This window comes from Tachyglossus aculeatus, chromosome 4, assembly GCF_015852505.1.
Source record: "Tachyglossus aculeatus isolate mTacAcu1 chromosome 4, mTacAcu1.pri, whole genome shotgun sequence".
Taxonomy (NCBI): Eukaryota; Metazoa; Chordata; class Mammalia; order Monotremata; family Tachyglossidae; genus Tachyglossus; species Tachyglossus aculeatus.
The window spans coordinates 48,208,022-48,225,352 of NC_052069.1; the positions used below are offsets into that span (position 1 = coordinate 48,208,022).

General features: G+C 46.3%; 1 non-coding gene across 1 annotated transcript; it reads left to right on the plus strand.

The window, feature by feature from the left end:
* Positions 1-320: 320 nt before the first annotated feature.
* LOC119927532 lies at positions 321-459 on the plus strand. The gene has a single exon (XR_005450527.1). It is a non-coding gene; the product is annotated as a small nucleolar RNA SNORA7 (small nucleolar RNA).
* Positions 460-17,331: the final 16,872 nt, after the last annotated feature.

A 17,331-nucleotide genomic window follows, 5' to 3' on the forward strand; every position in this document is an offset into this window, starting at 1 on the left:
ACAGTCTAGCGCTCAATGAATATGATTTATTGATTGATTGGCTGTTTACAGGGAGTTTCCTTACCCTTGAAGGGGTACAGTCAAGGCAGACTTCAGACATCTGGCCACCCTGAGACAGAAAAAAAGTGTTGCCTCCTCTTGTTCTGTATGATGTTGTTTCATTATGCTGCTTGTTCCAGAAGCACTCCACGTTATACCAATATATTACATTACCGTGACAACATGGGGGACTCTGCTCAAACCCAATGCATTTAGATTTGCAAGTTTTGCATTATGAATATTGAGATTGAGACAATTTAGCTATAGAACAATAAACTTTGCCCCTCTCAGGATCACACCTGGGAGAGTTTCCAGTCCTCTACCAGTCTCGGCTACGGGAGGGAGAGTCAAGCAGAGGCCTACCCATTCCGTTCCTAGCTTGGCCAGTGGCTAGCGAGCAAAAGGCAATCTGCTATAAGTCAAAACTCCCCTGTGCTGGGCAGCAGCGACATAGGAGAGAATCGGGGGCGGAGAGTCAAGTTAACTGTGCAGAAGATGGTAATGTTAAGCCACTTCCATATTTTTACCAAGAAAACTATGGATATACTACCAAAATGATTGCAGAGGGAAGCCAGGTGTTCTGGGAGAGATGCGTCCATGGAGTAGCTAAGGGTGGGAAACAACTCGACAGCCTAAGACAAAACTAAACTATGACAAGTTAACTCGCTATCCTGTGTTCGGAACAATCCAAGGAAGATGTGGGAATAGAAACTCCCGCCAGGCTCTTGTTGATAGGTTTGGGAAAGTCTCAAGAACCATGGCCAAACCAGATTCCCAAACAAAATAACGGCCAGAGTCAATATTTAATCAACATGACAAATGGGAAAAGATACCAACAGAAGACGCACAAAATAAAATGTACAATATGAGAAGTAGCATGGCCTAGGAGAAAGAGCGTGGGCCTGGGAGTTGGATGACCTGGGTTCTAATTCCAATTGCTTCCTCTGTGACCTTGGGCAAATCACTTTATTTCTTTGTACCTCAGTTTCCTCAACAGTAAAATGTGAATTAAATGCCTGCTTTCCCTCCTACGTAGACTGTGATTCCTGTGTGGGGCAGGGACTGTGTCTGACAATTTGTTCCAACCCCAGTACTTAGAACAGTGTTTGACGCATAGTAAACTCTAAAATACCATGAAAAACCACAAATGAAAAGCTTGATTGTCCAGTTCCCAAAAGCCACTAAGTGCTTGGCCACATGGGTATCATTAATGGTATTTCCTGAACACTTGCTGTGTGCAGAGCACTGTACTAAGCACTTGGGAAAGTACAACAGAGTTTGCAGACACAATCAAGTCCTGCCCACAACAAGCTTACAGTCTAGAGATGAGCCTAGAGAATCCAAGACTTGAATGGGGAAGAAGATGGTAAAGGGATGAGACTAAAATATCCCCCAATTTTCTCACCCTGGTTTCATTTTTACACATCCGCCAAGCTAGCTCTCTTCCTCTCTTCAATGCCCTACTGAGAACTCACCTCCTCCAAGAGGCCTTCCCAGACTGAGCCCCCTTTTTCCTCTCCTCCTCCCCATCCCCCCGCCCTACCTCCTTCCCCTCCCCGCAGCACCTGCATATATGTTTGTACAGATTTTACTTGTACATATTTACTATTCTATTTATTTTGTTAATGATGTGCATTTAGCTTTAATTCTATTTGTTCTGACGACTTGACACCTGTCCACGTGTTTTGTTTTGTTGTCTGTCTCCCCCTTCTAGACTGTAAGCCCGTTGTTGGGTAGGGACCGTCTCTATATGTTGCCAACTTGTACTTCCCAAGCACTTAAAACAGTGCTCTGCACACAGTAAGTGCTCAATAAATACGACTGAATGAATTTTTACCCCAGGTAAATGCTAAAGCAGAGAGAGATAACTTCACATGAAACTTGTCTTCTGGTGGAGACCCAACCAGTAGAAAAAGCAACACAGCACCCCAAGCCAGAGAAAGCTTAAGTGAACATCTCCAAAACTTTCTCTGAGGAAAAATTCACCCTACCTACGAGGTGTGAGTGGAGGGAACCCCTCCACCACTGGAAAAGCAGCATAGCCTAGTGAGCACCTAAGTAGCCACTTAACATAATTCCTGTTCACACAGGTAAACCGGAGATGCTTCTAAAATTTTAAAATTTTAGAGAAGCAGCGTGGCTCAGTGGAAAGAGCACAGACTTTGGAGTTGGAGGTCATGGGTTCAAATCCCACCACCGCCAATTGTCAGCTGTGTGACTCTGGGCAAGTCACTTCACTTCTCTATGTCTCAGTTCCCTCATCTGTAAAATGGGGATGAAGACTGTGAGTCCGTGTGACAACCTGATCACCTTGTAACCTCCCCAGCACTTAGAACAGTGCTTTGCACATAGTAAGGGCTTAACGCTCTGGGCATGTTACTCCCCTCCTCAAAAATCTCCAGTGGCTGCCAATCAACCTACGAATCAGGCAAAAACTCCTCACTCTCGGCTTCAAGGCTGTCCATCCCCTCGCCCCCTCCTACCTCACCTCCCTTCTCTCCTCCAGCCCACCCCGCACCCTCCGCTCCTCTGCCGCCCCTAACCTCCTCACTGTGCCTCGTTCTCACCTGTCCCGCCGTCGACTCCCAGACCCCGTCCTCCCCCTGGCCTGGAATGTCCTCCCTCCACACATCCGCCAAGCTAGCTCTCTTCCTCCCTTCAAAGCCCTACTGAGAGCTCACCTCTTCCAGGAGGCCTTCCCAGACTGAGCCCCCCAGTCCTCTCCCCCTCCCCATCCCCCCCGCCCTACCTCCTTCCCCTCCCCACAGCACCTGTATATATGTTTGTACAGATTTATTACTCTATTTATTTTACTTGGACATATTTACTATTCTATTTATTTTATTTTGTTAATATATTTTGTTTTGTTGTCTGTCTCCCCTTCTATCAATCAATCAATTGTATTTATTGAGTGCTTACTGTGTGCAGAGCACTGTACTAAGCGCTTGGGAAGTACAAGTTGGCAACATATAGAGATAGTCCCTACCCAACAGTGGGCTCACAGTCTAAAAGGGGGAGACAGAGAACAAAACCAAACATACTAACAAAATAAAATAAATAGAATAGATATGTACAAGTAAAATAGAGTAATAAATATGTACAAACATATATACATATATACAAGTGCTTTGGGGAAGGGAAGGAGGTAAGATGGGGGGTTGGAGAGGGGGACGAGGGGGAGAGGAAGGAAGGGGCTCAGTCTGGGAAGGCCTCCTGGAGGAGGTGAGCTCTCAGTAGGGCCTTGAAGGGAGGAAGAGAGCTAGCTTGGCGGATGGGCAGAGGGAGGGAATTCCAGGCCAGGGGGATGACGTGGGCAAAGGGGGCAATGGCGGGACAGGCGAGAACGAGGCCCGGTGAGGAGATTAGCGGCAGAGGAGCGGAGGGTGCAGGGTGGGCTGGAGAAGGAGAGAAAGGATGTGAGGTAGGAGGGGGAGAGGTGATGGACAGGCTTGAAGCCCAGGGTGAGGAGTTTCTGCCTGATGCGCAGATTGATTGGTAGCCATTGGAGATTTTTGAGAAGGGGAGTAACATGCCCAGAGCGTTTCTGGTCAAAGACAATCCGGGCAGCAGCGTGAAGTATGGATTGAAGTGGGGAGAGACACGAGGATGGGAGATCAGAGAGAAGGCTGATGCAGTAGTCCAGACGGGATAGGATGAGAGCTTGAACGAGCAGGGTAGCGGTATGGATGGAGAGGAAATGGGCGGATCTTGGCAGTGCTGCAGAGCTGAGACCGGCAGGTTTTGGTGACGGCTCGGATGTGAGGGGTGAATGAGAGAGCGGAGTTGAGGATGACACCAATTTTGCGGTCTTGTGAGACAGGAAGGATGGTAGTGCCGTCAACAGAGATGGGAAAGTCAGGGAGAGGGCAGGGTTTGGGAGGGAAGACAAGGAGTTCTCTCTTGGACATGTTGAGTTTTAGGTGGCGGGCAGACATCCAGATGGAGATGTCCTGAAGGCAGGAGGAGATGCGAGCCTGGAGAGAGGGGGAGGGAGCAGGGGCAGAGATGGAGATCTGGGTGTCATCAGCGTAGAGATGATAGTTGAAGCCGTGGGAGCGAATGAGGTCACCAAGGGAGTGGGTGTAGATCAAGAACAGAAGGGGACCAAGCACTGAACCTTGGGGAACCCCCACAGTAAGGGAGTTCCCTTACTGTGAGCCCGCTGTTGGGTAGGGACCGTCTCTATATGTTGCCAGTTTGTACTTCCTAAGCGCTTAGTACAGTGCTCTGCACACAGTAAGCGCTCAATAAATACAATTGAATGAATGAATGAATAAATGCCATCACTATTATCATTATTTAAACTTCAATGTCTCTTTGACCACCCACCTTTGGTCTCTGCTCACTGTCCCCCCCCGCCCCCAGCCCCCAGCTGCAGGCTTTTCCTCACAAATATCCCCTTTGCCTCTTCCACCCCCACACAGTGAAGTGAGGAAGATGAGATGGAAAACACCCAGTCGGTAATGTGGCTAGAATTTTTAGGAAGGAAGTGTTTGGTGAACGGAGTATAAATGAGGAACTATAAGGGAGAGGAAGCAGCGGGGTCTAGTGGATAAAGGATGGGCCGGGGAGACACTTTTCTTTAAATGACATTTATTAAACACTTACTACGTACAAAGCACTGTTCTAAGTGCTGCCCTGCTGTGTGACCTTGGGCAAGTCATTTAAATTCTCTGTGCCTCAGTTTCCTCAACTGTAAAATGGGGATTCAATACCTGTTCTCCCTCTTACTTAATAATAATAATAATGATGGCATTTGTTAAGCACTTACTATGTGCAAAGCACTGCTCTAAGCGCTGGGGGGATAGAAGGTGATCAGGTTGTCCCACGTGGGGCTCACAATCTTAATCCCCATTTTACAGATCAGGTAACTGAGGCCCAGAGAAGTTGACTTGTACAAAGTCACACAGCTGACAATTGGCAGAGCCAGGATTTGAACCCATGACCTCTGACTCCAAAGCCCATGCACTATCCTCTGAGCCACACTGCTTCTGGGGGACAGGGATTATATCTGCCTGATTAACTAGTATCTACATTGCTCAGGAAAGTGTTTAACACAGCCCGTTGTTGGGTAGAGACCGTCTCTACATGTTGCAGACTTGTACTTCCCAAGCGCTTAGTACAGTGCTCTGCACACAGTAAGCGCTCAATAAATACAATTGAATAAATGAATGAATAAGAGCTTAAGCCCTACTGAAAGCTCACCTCCTCCAGTAGGCCTTCCCAGAATGAGCCCCCCTTTTCCTCTACTCCTCCTCCTCATCGCCCCGACTTCCTCCCTCTGCTCTACCCCACTCCTCCCCACGGCACTTATGTATATATGTACATATTATTCTATTTTATTAATGATGTGTATATATCCATAATTCTATTTATCGATTTTGATGCTATTGATGCCTGTCTACATGTTTTGCTGTCTGCCTCCCCGCTTCTAGACTTTGAGCCCATTGTGTGGTAGGAATTGTCTCTATCTGTTGCTGAGAAGCAGCGTGGCTCAGTGGAAAGAGCCCGGGCTTAGGAGTCAGAGGTCATGGGTTTGAATTCCAGCTCTGCCAATTGTCAGCTGTGTGACCTTGGGCAAGCCACTTAACTTCTCTGTGCCTCAGTGACCTCATCTGTAAAATGGGGATTAAGACCGTGAGCCCCACGTGGGACAACCTGATCACCTTGTATCCCCCCAGCACTTAGAACAGTGCTTGGCACATAGTAAGTGCTTAACAAATACCATCATTATTATTATTAATTGTACTTTCCAAGTGCTTAGTACAGTGTTCTGCACACAGTAAGCGCTCAATAAGTAAGATTGAATGAACCAATAAGATTAAAAAAAGAGGCAAAAAATGAGTAAGATCCCTGTGGGCAGGGATCATGTCTACCAACTATTGTACTAAGCACTTAGTACAGTGCTCTGCACCTAGTAAGCGCTCAATACCTTGACTGAAGGACTGAGAAGCACTCAAGTACCAATGATTGAGGGGGCAATAGGAAAAGAGAAGCAAAAGAGATAGGGAAAGGGGGAAATTTCATTCATTCATTCAATCCCATTTACTGACCACTTGATGAGTGCAGACCCTAATGAGCTTAGGGTCTAGAGGAAATTTAAAAAGGGGAAGAAAGAGAGCAAGGGAGAAGGAAAGTGAAGACATCAATGGTATTTATTGAATGTTTACTGTGCGCAGAGCACTGCACTACACACTTGGTCAGAGAGTTAGGAACAGGGTTTGGAGAATGAAATTGTCCCACCTACTGCTCTGCCATTGCTGGTGCCACCTGTCCCTTCCACCAGACCCTAGCATTCATTAATTCATTCATTCAATCGTATTCACTAAGTGCTTACTGTGTGCAGAGCACTGTACTATGCGCTTGGGAAGGCACAATACAAAATAATAATTATGATGGCATTTGTTAAGTGCTTTCTATGTGCCAAACACTGTTCTAATTGTTGGGGTAGAAACCAAGTACTCATGTTGTCCCATTTGGGGTTCACAGTCTTAATCCCCATTTTCCAGACGAGGTAACTGAGGCCCAGAGAAGTGAAGTGACTTGCCCGAGGTCACAGAGCAGACAAGTGGCAGAGTGGAGATTAGAACCCATGACCTTCTGATTCCCAGGCCCATTCTCTATCCATTATGCCATGCTGCTTCCCCCAGCAGGGGAAAATTACAGATATGTACATATGTGCGGTGGGGCTGGGGGGACAGGGAAGAGTAAAGGGAGAAAGCCGGGGTGATGCAGAAGGGAGTGGGAAACGAGGAAAATAATAATAATAATAATGGCATTTGTTAAGCACTTACTATGTGCAAAGCACTGTTCTAAGCGCTGGGGAGGATACAAGGTGATTAAGTTGTCCCACGTGGGGCTCACAGTCAATCCCCATTTTACAGATGAGGGAACTGAAGCTCAGAAAAGTGAAATGACTTGCCCAAGGTCACACAGCAGACATGCGGCGGAGCCAGGATTCGAACCCCTGACCTCTGACTCCAAAGTCCGGGCTCTTTCCACTGAGCCACGCTGGAAAAGTGGGGCACAGCCTTGAAAAGTTACTCTGCTGCCAGCCAATTGTATTTTTTGAGCACTTACTGTGTTCAAAGCACTGTACTAAGCACTTGGAAGAGTACAGTATAATAAACAGACATGTTCCCTGCCCCCCAAAAAGCTTCCAGTCTAGAGGTACTCTAGACCCCACTCATCTCCTCTCCTCCTGCAGCCATTCTGTCAGGAAGGCTGCTGCGATCCATGGCCTGAGGGACCTGTTGACTGTGCTGATCCACCCCAGCTGGGCCATGAGTACTTCCTTCCTCTTCTCTTCAGGAAAAATCCCTGCCCTGGATGCCATCGCCATAACTGATCAATTCTGTCCCAGCCCAGGCCAAAAGCTTCTGCTAGTGGGGACCACTTTAGGTCTACTGGGGAAACAATAATATGGGTGTAATATTAATAAGTGGTATTTGTTAAGTGTTTATTATATACCAAGCACTGTATTATCTTCTAGACTGTGAGCCCACTGTTGGGTAGGGACTGTCTCTATATGTTGCCAACTTGTACTTCCCAAGCATTAGTACAGTGCTCTGCACACAGTAAACGCTCAATAAATACAATTGATTGATTGATGGATTAATCCCTGGAGTATTTAAAAGATAATCAGGTCCCATGTGGGGCTCGCAGTCTACCTAAGAGACCAGGCATTGAATCACCATTTTGCAGCTGAGAGAACTGAGGCCAGGGGAAGTGAAGTACTTACTTGCCCAAGGTCACACAACAAACAAGTGGTGGAGCTGAGATTATTCATTCATTCAATCATATTTATTGAGCGCTTACTGTGTGCAGAGCACTTTACTAAGCGCTTGGGAAGTACAAGTTGGCAACATATAGAGACGGTCCCTACCCAACAGTGGGCTCACAGTCTAGAAGGGGGAGACAGACAACAAAACATATTAACAAAATAAAATAGAATAGATGTGTACAAATAAAATAGGGTAATAAATATGTACAAACATATATACAGGTGCTGTGGGGAGGGGAAAGAGGTAAGGCGGGGAGGAGGGGGAGGGGGAGATTGGAACCCAAGTCCTCTGACTCCCAAGCCCATCTATGCTCTTTCTACCAGGACATTCATTCATTCATTCTATTGTATTTATTGAGCTCTTACTGTGTGCAGAGTACTGTACTAAGCGCTTGGGGAGTACAAGTCAGCAACATATAAAGATGGTCCCTACCCAACAACGGGCTCTGGGGACAAAACTCCAGAAAGTGGATGCCTGGTCACCAGAATTTAATTTTAAGCTTCATAAGAATTCTCCGTGTGACCAAGAGAGCAAGTTTTTCTCTGTGGTTTCTCCATATCCATATCTTCTTCTAGACCAGGGAAACTGGGAGGGTCAATAATAATAATAATAATAATAATAATGGTGGCATTTGTTAAGCGCTTACTATGTGCCAAGCACTGTTCTAAGCGCTGGGGGGAATACAAGGTAATCAGGTTGTCCCACATGGGACTCGCAGTCTTCATCCCCATTTTCCAGATGAGGGCCAGAGAAGTTAAATGACTTGCCCAAAGTCACACAGCAGACAAGTGGCGGAGCCGGAATTAGAACCCATGACCTCTGACTCCCGAGCCCGTGCTTTTTTTTTTAATGGCATTTGTTAAGTGCTTACTATGTGCAAAGCACTGTTCTGAGCCACGCTGCTTCTCCAATACAATCATGACTGTGAGAAGAAGCTGCATTGAAAGGCTACAGCTATAAACATAAACCAATTCGGTTCCCTATCTTAGAGTGACCAGGGCCGATGATCTCTCTTTCATTCAGTTATCATCATCATCAATCGTATTTACTGAGTGCTTACTGTGTGCAGAGCACTGTACTAAGTGCTTGGGAAGTACGAGTTGGCAACATATAGAGACAGTCCCTACCCAACAGTGGGCTCACAGTCTAAAAGGGGGAGACAGAGAACAAAACCTAATAAAATAAAATAAATAGAATAGATATGTGCAAGTAAAATAGAGTAATAAATATGTACAAACATATATACATATATACAGGTGCTGTGGGGAAGGGAAGGAGGTAAGATGGGGGGGATGGAAAGGGGGATGAGGGGGAGAGGAAGGAGGGGTCTCAGTCTGGGAAGGCCTCCTGGAGTAGGTGAGCTCTCAGTAGGGCCTTGAAGGGAGGAAGAGAGCTAGCTTGGCGGATGAAAAATATGGAATATTTCACAAATTTGCTTGTGTTATATTTACTGAGCTCTTACTGTGGGCAGAGCACTGTACTAAGCACTTGAGAGGGTACAGTATAATAATAAACAGACACATTCTATGCCCACAGAGAACTTACAGTCTTGGGGTGGGGGGTGGCAGCAGGAGACAGACATTATACAAATAAATTACGAATATGGACAATAGTGCTGTGGGGCTGAGTCAGGGCGACACAGAAGGAAGTGAAAGGAAAGAGAAGGGGACGCTTAGTCAAGGAAGGCCTTTTGGAGATGTACCATCAACAAGTCTCGTCAGGTCCTCATCAGGGACCGTTTTCTTTTTCTCCCCCCCTTTCCAGGGCGTCTTATTTTATTTGAACCACTGACCTCTTGGGACCAGGTTTAGTTGAAATATTCCTTGAAGGTTTTCTTTTTTTAATACTGGGCCTGATATGCACCATAGACTTCAAAGGCTTAGGAGTCGGAGATCGTGGGTTCTAATCCCAGCTCTGCCACTTGTCAGCTGTGTGACCTTCACTTCTCTGTGCCTCAGTTACCTCAGCTGAAAAATGGGGATGAGGACTGTGAGTCCTACGTGGGACAACCTGATTACATTATATCTACCCCAGCACTTAGAACAGTGCCTGGCACATTGTAAGCTCTTAACAAAATACCAACATTACGTATTATTACTACAGTAAAACTGGGAAGACATTGATGAGCTGACAGATAATTGTAGTAAGAATAATGGCATTTGTTAAGCACTTACTATTCATTAATTCATTCAATGGTATTTATTGAGCGCTTACTGTGTGCAGAGCACTGTACTAAGCGCTTGGGAAGTACAAGTCGGCAACATATAGAGACGGTCCCTACCTACTATGTGCCAAGTGTTTTCTTTTTATGGTATTTTTAAGCACCTACTATGTGCCAGGCACTGTTCTAAGCCCTGGGATAGATACAAGATAGAGAAGCAGCGTGGCTCAGTGGAAAGAGCATGGGATTTGAAGTCAGAGGTCATGGGTTCAAATCCCGGCTCCACCAATTGTCAGCTGTGTGACTTTGGGCAAGTCACTTAGCTTCTCTGTGCCTCAGTTCCCTCATCTGTAAAATGGGGATGAAGACTGTGAGCCCCATGTGGGACAGCCTGATCACCTTGTAATCTCTCCAGCGCTTAGAACAATGCTTTGCACATAGTAAGCACTTAATAAATGCTATCATTATTATTATTATGCAAGGTAATCAGGTTGGACACAGTCTATGTCCCATATGGGGCTCACAGTCTTAATCCCCATTTTACAGGTGAAGTAACAGCCACAGAGAAGTGAAGTGACTGGCACCAAGGTCACTCAGAAGACAAGTGGCAGAGCTGGGACTAGAACTCAGGTCCTTTCAACTTCCAGGTTCATGCTCTAGCCATTAGGCCACACTGCTTCCCTATAGTTCTAAGCACTGGAGTAAATACTAGATAACCATGTTCCACATGGGGCTCACAGTCTAAGTTCATTCATTTATTTGTATTTCTTGAGCGCTTACTGTGTGCAAAGCACTGTACTAAGTGCTGGGGGAGAGTACAACAGAGAAGCAGCGTGGCTCAGTGGAAAGAGCACGGGCTTTGGAGTCAGAGGTCATGGGTTCAAATCCCGGCTCTGCCAATTGTCAGCTGTGTGACTTTGGGCAAGTCACTTCTCTATGCATCAGTTACCCCATCTGGAAAATGGGGATTAAGATTGTGAGCAACCCATGGGACAACCTGATCACCTTGTATCCTCCCCAGCGCTTAGAACAGTGCGTTGCACATAGTAAGCGCTTAATAAATACCATCATTGTTATTACAACAGACACATTCCCTGCCCACAACAAGCTCACAGTCTAGAAAGCTGGTGGGAGAACAGGCACTGAATCCCCATTTTGCAGATGAAGAAACTGAGGCCCAGAGAAGTGAAGTGACTTGTTCCAGCTCACAGCAGGGAAGTGTTGGAGCAGGATTAGAACACAGCTCCTCTGACTCCCATGCCCATGATCTCACCACTAGGCTTCTCTAGATAGAGGGGTGGCACTGTGAGGGGTTGTTAAGACACCATATAAATCTTACCAATCAAGTCACTTCACTTCTCTGGGCCTCAGTTCCCTCATCTGTAAAATGGGGATGAAGACTGTGAGCCCCATGTGGGACAACCTGATCACCTTGTAACCTCCCCAGCACTTAGAACAGTGCTTTGCACATAGTAAGCGCTTAATAAATGTCATTATTATTATTATTAAGGGGAATACTATGACTATCTTGGGAGCAATTTCCATGCTGAACAAAATGTTTGTAACATAGAATAACATGACAGATGATCTACCTAGAATGAGGAAAATGAGCAGGAGATACGTAACTCCGTGGTCCTGTCATCTCATCGGTCACTATTAACACAGATAATAATTGTGGGATTTGTTAAGTGCTTACTTTATGCCCGGCACTGTGCTAAACTCTGGGGCAGATGTGTCTCAGTGGAAAAGAGCATGGGCTTTGGAGTCAGAGGTCATGGGTTCAAATCCCAGCTCCGCCACTTGTCAGCTGTGTGACTTTGGGCAAGTCACTTCACTTCTCTGGGCCTCAGTTACCTCATCTGTAAAATGGGGATGAAGACTGTGAGCCCCCCATGGGACAACTTGATCACCTTGTAACCTCCCCAGAGCTTAGAACAGAGCTTTGCACATAGTAAGCACTTAATAAATGCCATCATTATTATTGTTATTAAGTCATTGGGTGGCAGTCCCTGCTCCGTCGGGGCTCACAATATAAGGTGAAGGGAGAACAGATATTGAATCCCATTTTACAGTTGAGGAAACTGAAGAATAGAGAAGTTTAGTGACTTCTTGTCCCAAAGTGACTCTGGGGTACTGACCATCTCAAGGTCAAATGCTACCTCGTGACCTCCTGAGCCAGCAGGCGGAACTTGGAAGTGAGGGTGGGATACTGCTCCCACAATCAAAACTGCTAGATTGACAGCCCAAGCCCCCAAAACAGAAGGTGTCCCTTGCCCCTGTGCCAATCAAATTAGGTATGGAGGAGGGGGGTGGGCAGGGATTGGATAAACTGAGGCCAGAAGTTGGAATGGTGTGATAAATACCTGCATCCTCTAACCTTCGGTGCAGAGGATTGAGACTTGCAGCAGCCGGCTGCAGGTCATCTCTGTCCAGAGCGTGAGAAGCCCGCTCTACCTGCACCAAGTGAGAAGCCATGGGATGGATGGGTGAGTGTTCCGTCCTGCTGAACGCTTGTGGCACCTTGCCACGGGTAACACATAGATCAATCAATCATATTTATTGAGCGCTTACTGTGTGCAGAGCACTGTACTAAGCGCTTGGGAAGTACAAGTTGGCAACATATAGAGACAGTTCCTACCCGACAGTGCCCTCTCAGTCTAAAAGGGGGAGACAGAGAACAAAACCAAACATACTAACAAAATAAAATAAATTTTATTTAAATTTTAGATGGATTCCTCCCAAGAAGGAAGTACTCGTGAATGGGAGCTAGGGGCCTCACCACGTGCAAACAAATCATAAGTGAATTCCGCCTGGGTGGGACACAGGCTTTCTGCCATGTGCGAGTAACATACAAGTATATTCCTCCCGTTAGGGAAGCTCTAATATCACCAAATAATCATATTCCTCCTGAAAGGGAAGTTCAATTCGCTGTATCTAAGTAATCAAATAATTCAGAACACCTCACAGAATAAATTTTGTGTAAAACTCAGGCTTTCCATCCCCGGTCTCTCTCTCTCTTTCCCTCGCCACACTGATTCCCGAACGAACCCATCGTGGGGCGACAGGTGACACTTGCCCAAAGTCACACAGCAGGCACATATAGGAGTCAAAATTAGAATTCAGGTCCCTTAACGTCCAGGGCCACGTTAGGATGAATGAACCAGTAAACCCATATTTATTTAGAGAGGAGTGAAGAGCATGAATTGGGATATGGACTGAGCTCGTTGTAGGTAGAGAACGTGTCTATCAACTCTGTTGTATTGTACTCTCCCAAGTTCTTAGTACAGTGCTCTGCAATCAATCGGTGGTATTTATTGAGTGCTTACTATGTGCAGAGTGCTTTACTAGGACTTGGGAGAATACAATACAACAGAATTAGCAGAAATGTTCATCATCATCATCATCATCATCAATCGTATTTATTGAGCGCTTACTATGTGCAGAGCACTGTACTAAGCGCTTGGGAAGTACAAATTGGCAACACATAGAGACAGTCCCTACCCAACAGTGGGCTCACACTCTAAAAGGGGGAGACAGAGAACAAAACCAAACATACCAACAAAATAAAATAAATAGGATAGATATGTACAAGTAAAATAAATAGAGTAATAAATATGTACAACCATATATACATATATACAGGTGCTGTGGGGAAGGGAAGGAGATAGGATGGGGGGATGGAGAGGGGGAGGAGGGGGATAGGAAGGAAAGGGCTCAGTCTGGGAAGGCCTCCTGGAGGAGGTGAGCTCTCAGCAGGGCCTTGAAGGGAGGAAGAGAGCTAGCTTGGCGGATGGGCAGAGGGAGGGCATTCCAGGCCCGGGGGATGACGTGGGCTGGGGGGTCGATGGCGGGACAGGCGAGAACGAGGTACGGTGAGGAGATTAGCGGCGGAGGAGCGGAGGGTGCGGGCTGGGCAGTAGAAGGAGAGAAGGGAGGTGAGGTAGGAGGGGGCGAAGTGATGGACAGCCTTGAAGCCCAGGGTGAGGAGTTTCTGCCTGATGCGCAGATTGATTGGTAGCCATTGGAGGTTTTTGTATTTATTGAGCGCTTACTGTGTGCAGAGCACTGTACTAAGCGCTTGGGAAGTACAAGTTGGCAACATATAGAGATGGTCCCTACCCAACAGTGGGCTCACAGTCTAGAAGGGGGAGACAGACAACAAGACAAAACATATTAACAAAATAAAATAAATACAATAAATATGTACAAGTAAAATAGAGTATTAAACATGTACAAACATATATACATATACACAGGTGCTGTGGGGAGGGGAAGGAGGTAAGGCGGGGGGATGGGGAGGGGGAGAAGGGAGAGAGGAAGGAGGGGGCTCAGTGTGGGAAGGCCTCCTGGAGGAGGTGAGCTCTCAGTAGGGCTTTGAAGGGAGGAAGAGAGCTAGCTTGGAGGATGTGCAGAGGGAGGGCATTCCAGGCCCGGGGGAGGACGTGGGCCGGGGGTTGACGGTGGGACAGGTGAGAACGAGGCCCTGTGAGGAGGTTAGTGGCAGAGGAGCAGAGGGTGCGGGCTGGGCTGGAGAAGGAAAGAAGGGAGGTGAGGTAGGAGGGGGTGAGGTAATGGACAGCCTTGAAGCCGAGAGTGAGGAGTTTTTGCCTGATGCGTAGGTTGATTGGTAGCCACTGGAGATTTTTGAGGAGGGGAGTAACATGCTCAGAGCATTTCTGTACAAAGACAATCCGGGCAGTGGCGTGAAGTATGGATTGAAGTGGGGAGAGACAGGAGGATGGGAGATCAGAGAGGAGGCTGATGCAGTAATCCAATTGGGATAGCATGAGAGACTGTACCAGCAGGGTAGCGGTTTGGATGGAGAGGAAAGGGCAGATCTTGGCGATGTTGCGGAGGTGAGACTGGCAGGCTTTGGTGATGGATTGGATGTGAGGGGTGAACGAGAGAGCGGAGTCGAGATTGACACCAAGGTTGTGGGCTTGTGAGACGGGAAGGATGGTAGTGCCATCAACAGTGATGGGAGAATCAGGGAGAGGGCAGCGTTTGGGAGGGAAGATAAGGAGTTCAGTCTTGGACATATTGAGTTTTAGATGGCGGGCAGACATCCAGAAAGAGATGCCTTGAAGGCAGGAGGAGGCACGAGCCTGAAGGGAGGGAGAGAGAGCAGGGGCAGAGATGTAGATTTGGGTGTCATCAACGTAGAGATGATAGTTGAAGCCGTGGGAGTGAATGCGTTCACCAAGGGAGTGCGTGTAGATAGAGAACAGAAGGGGATCAAGAACTGACCCTTGAGGAACCCCTACAGTAAGAGGATGGGAGGGGCAGGAAAAGCCCGCAAAAGAGACTTGTCCACAGTGAGCTTACAGTATAAAGAGAGAAACATGCATTAATATTAATAATTTTATAATATATTATTTAAAGATATGTACACAAGTGCTGTGGGGTTGAGGGAGGGGCAAAAATCAAATGCCCAAAGGTCACAGATGTGTTTACACAGATGATGCAGAACTTGATGATTCACACTTGTCTGCTGTGTGACCATGGGGAAGTCACTTCACTTTTCTGTACCTCAGTTGCCTCTTCTGTAAAACGAGGAGTAAGACTGAACTGTACATGAGACAGGAACTGTGTCCTACCTCATTACCTTGTATCTACCCCCGTGCTCAGAACAATGCCTAGCACATAGTAAGTGCTTAAATACCATAAAAATATACAAAAAAAGGAGAGGGAACCAGGGAAAAAAGGGTTTAATTGAGGAAGGAACACACAAAGTGCTCAAGAAATACCATAGATTGATTAAAAGAAGCAGCGTGGCTCAGTGGAAAGAGCCCAGGTTTTGGAGTCAGAGGTCATGGGTTCAAATCCTGGCTCTGCCAATTGCCAGCTGTGTGACTTTGGACAAGTCACTTAACTTCTCTGTGCCTCAGTTACCTCATTTGTAAAATGGGGATGAAGAATGTGAGCCCCCCGTGGGACAACCTGATCACCTTGTAAACTCCCCAGTGCTTAGAACAGTGCTTTGCACATAGTAAGTGCTTAATAAATGCCATTATTATTATTATTATTATTAGTGAATCAATCAATCATTTACTAAGCCCTTACTATGTGCAGACCACTGTACTAAAACACTTGGGGGTGTACAATATAACAGTGAAACAGACACATTCCCTGCCCACAATGAGCTTACAGTCTAGATATGAAGAAGGCACTTAAGTTAGGAGAGAACTGGTGGAAGACCTTGAAACCAAAGGCAAGGTGCTTGTTGGAGGTTTTTGAGTGACAATGCAAGGTGCCCCAGATGATGTTTCAGGAAAATGATCTCGGCAGCAGAGGGTGAGATAGCCTGAAGAGGCTGGTAGCAAAAAGATCAGTGAGGAGACTGGGAAAAGGATTAGAGCTTGATTCAGGGTCAGACCCATAATGGTGGAGAGAAAGGGATCCAGGATCTATTGTGGAAGAAAACCTGCCTCAGAGCTTAGTAGAGTGCCTGGCACAGTGTAAGCACTTAAATACCAAAATTATTATTATTATTATTATTATTATTGCTAGCTGTAATGGGAGACTCAGGAGTGGGTTCCTTCTAGACTGTGAGCCTGTTGTTGGGTAGGGACCGTCTCTATGTTGCCAACTTGTACTTCCCAAGCACTTAGTACAGTCCTCTGCACACAGTAAGCGCTCAATAAATACGATTGAATGAATTACCAAGAGTTCAGCTTTAGTCACAATAAAAGAGTCAGAAGCTGGCAAGACATCAATGTGGAGATGAACTGAAGGGAAAAAGGTAAGGCATGAAAGAGCTAGGATGAGGCATGGCCTAGTGGAAAGAACACAGGCCTGTCTCCCCCTTCCAGACTGTGAGCCCACTGTTGGGTAGGGACCGTCTCTATATGTTGCCAACCTGTACTTCCCAAGTGCTTAGTACAGTGCTCTGCACACAGTAAGTGCTCAATAAATGCGACTGAATGAATGAATGAATATTTAGTTCTAATTCTGGCTCTGCCACTTGTCTGTTGTGTAACCTTGGACTAATGACTTAAACCCCTCTGTGCCTCAGTTATTTCATCTGTAAAATTGGAATTAAGACAGCCTCACAGTCCCCATGTCCAACTTGATTAGCTTGTATCTATCCCAGTGCTTAGAACAGTGCCTGGCACATAGTAAGCACTTAAATACCATAAAAAACATATAGAGACAGATGTAGGAACCATCGGTATTCAGATGGCTAACAAAGCCACAAAATTGAGAGCTTGCTATGGACAGGAAATGTGCCCGCTTATTGTTATATTATACTCTCCCAAGCGATTAATACAATGCTAAACATGCAGTAAGCACTCCATAAATATAACTGACTGAAGCAGCATGTGTGGATGAGGTCACTGAGGGAGT